This window comes from Haliotis rufescens, unplaced genomic scaffold, assembly GCF_023055435.1.
Source record: "Haliotis rufescens isolate VD_foot unplaced genomic scaffold, xgHalRufe1.0.p SCAF_6, whole genome shotgun sequence".
Taxonomy (NCBI): Eukaryota; Metazoa; Mollusca; class Gastropoda; order Lepetellida; family Haliotidae; genus Haliotis; species Haliotis rufescens.
The window spans coordinates 47155041-47157971 of record NW_025964334.1 but is presented as its reverse complement, the minus strand read 5'-3'; the positions used below and the strand labels follow the sequence as shown (position 1 = coordinate 47157971).

Genomic DNA, 2931 nt, shown 5'->3' with positions numbered 1-2931 from the left:
ATAAAAAATAGTCAAAGGTGTGGTCCACTGCAAATGTTGAGTAGTGTGGGTGTCAAAATGTTATGATTTGTTTGTTGTTTAACGCTATACTCAGAAAAACTTCCAGCTTTCTGACGGCGGTCTGTAAATAATCGAGTCTGGATCAGACAATCCAGTGATTGACATGAACATCGATCCACGCAAATGGGATACGGTGACATGCATCAAACCAAGTCAGCGAGCCTGACCACCCAATCCAGTTAGTCGCCTCTTACCACAAGCATAGTCAACCTTTAGAGCAAGCATGAGTTGCTGAAGACCAATTCTAACCTGGATCTTCACTGGTCGGTTATGAAATAGCATTCAACAAAGGCTGTAACACAAAAAGCTCACAGTAACAAAATAAACATTTTATATGTTTTATCAAAAGACAAATTGTAAACGTGACAAAATGACGAATGTAGACATATGGATGTGCCATTGTCCTGGTCTGTCCTGGTCAGAGCATACGTCCTGGACGCACCGATATCACATCACTGTGACCTTGACCTTCAAGAGGTCATCAGTCCGGCCACTGGTCAATCGGGTCCTTCCTTTTAAGTATTGCATATCCTTTCTCTTGGTCCTTTACGAAGCGGTTGCCATGGGTACCCGTTACACTTCTTATCTCTGAAAATAAATCAAATGGTTTAAGTGCAAATCATTTAACTACTTAGTAAAATGAAAATAAAATAGGTACAACCAAGCAAGAAAGTTGTAATTTAGAATAATGCTATGGACATAATTACACCTAAACATATCTAAGTCACCATTTATGTAAAAGTATATATCATAGCCTCGTTTTAAAATGTATATATCATGCCTACTTATGCCTAAAATAGCATTTGTCTCCCGAGAATATACAAATATTGGGTTCCTAGTTCCTACAAGACCTAACAATTAATCACATTTAGTCAAAGCACCTGCTGGAGTGAACAGGCAATTCCTGACCAGGAAACCATGCTAATGTGCACTGCGTGTAGTTGGCTGTATGGCCTTGACCTTTACCAACTGTTTACACTCTAGCAATATCTGCTGACCATGCATGACCTGAATCACAATGGCATGTTGGACTGACGCCAAGTTGGGCTTGCCGAGCCGAAAAGATACACGGACTGCCTCTATTCAACTTTACAGGCTATGTAAATATGGAATACATATTGCATTTGTAAAGATTGGCTGTGCTCAAGTCAAAGATCGAATTTAATGTGGAGTGTTTACTAAGTTTCGAATATTTAATTTCTTGTACACATAACTGTAATGCGCCAATATCCATAAAACTATTAATACTAAAGTGGGGATAAAAATCATTACCCCACTTTTTACTTTTGAAAAAAAAAATGAACCTCGATCGTTTGCTATCGAAATTCAACTTGACGAATCCCGGACGGTTGATAATTTATTCAGAATCATTTGTGTTTGATAAACAGAACTATCTAACAAACAAAACTGTTCTCACCACAACCTATGAACGCTTAGCTAACAAACAAGTTACTCGTGATGTTTTTTGCACGTTCAATACACACAAGTATCCGTCATTTTCAACAATTTTAGTCATGTAAGCTATAGGCAATCTAGTTTGTGCATGAACTTCAAAATCCACATTTTCAACCCGGCACAGTCCTCAAAACCCTACCTTATGTTATCAGGATTTCTTAACCGTGGAGGGACCTTTCGGCCCGGTCGCATTGTTATGTGCATTGTTCATAAGTTTCTGCACTGTCTTCCTTGTGTGTCCGCTCGGGTCCTCCCGAATGTGTTGTTCAGCTTCTTTCTTCGTCCGTCCCTTTCCACTATGGCCCGTGTTCACAAATTTATCCTGATCTATGTTGTATTTCTCATATTCGTCCATGTATTGCTCGTCTGCTGCTGACATTTTGTGTTGTCGTGAAATCTGACGTCTGCTGAATGACACACCTTGCTGATCGTCGCGTCTTTGTTTACACTCTCCACGGATTTCTCGTGATGTGATGTATTTATACACTTATCTATCAGTCCATTGGATGAGCGAGTCGCTGCTGTGGCCTGATTGGCTGCTCGTCACGTCACTGCGAGGTCTCGTGAGTTTATCGGGAGGCCAGCGCAGTGCAGAGCGCCACGTCTCTCACAGTTCAACCAAATTATCACAGCCTGCTTGGGGATTTATCATCCAGTGAGCCTTCCCATGTATGTACAGCGCATGTAGACAGCTGCGTTTACACACATAATCAAATTATTGCATCAGCTACATATAAGTATATATAGGTTGGAAAAAATATGTCACAGTTAAATTCTGTAAATAACGCATAATTTGTTGGTTGGTTGGTTAACGCCGCACCAAGCAATATCTATGCAGTTTTATCCCGAAAGTCTGTAAATAATCGAGTCTGTTCCAGACAATCCAGTGAGTGATATCATGAGCATCGAAACATGCAATTGGGATACCATGACTTGCATCAACCAAGTCGGCGAGCCTGACTACCCGATCCAGTCAGTCGCCTCTTAATCACTACGACCACGAATGTCCCGAATCATCCTGAATCGGAAACTTTCGAAATTCGTGATGATTCGGCCAATAATGCAAACATTCGTGGCTAATCGGGTTGAAAAATATGAAGAATGCCAGGAATGGATTAAGAAACATGTACGAATTACAAGCTTCATGTACGGATCATGCACGAATTGTAAGAATCGCCTACAACAAAGTTACGAATATGCCGAATGTTGTTCTTACTTAATTCTTACATGATTCGTAGTTGACTCGGGACATTCGTTGCTGTTTCGGGATGTTTTCGGGTTGAGGACAAGAAATTTTGGGAGCCACGAATCGCTAAGAATAGCCAAGAATGCAAAAGAATCTATTACGAAGCTGTTACGGAACATAATAATTAATTACGAATGGATTGCGATACAGCCACGAAATTGCAATTCGGG

The 2931-nt window shown here is 40.6% G+C and overlaps 1 long non-coding RNA gene across 1 annotated transcript; it reads right to left on the bottom strand.

The window, feature by feature from the left end:
* Positions 1 to 384: 384 nt before the first annotated feature.
* Positions 385 to 2147, bottom strand: LOC124142880. Its single transcript, XR_006862219.2, has 2 exons — positions 1655 to 2147; positions 385 to 648 (listed from the first exon to the last, which is right to left on the bottom strand). It is a non-coding gene; the product is annotated as an uncharacterized LOC124142880 (long non-coding RNA).
* Between the last annotated feature and the right edge of the window lie 784 nt (positions 2148 to 2931).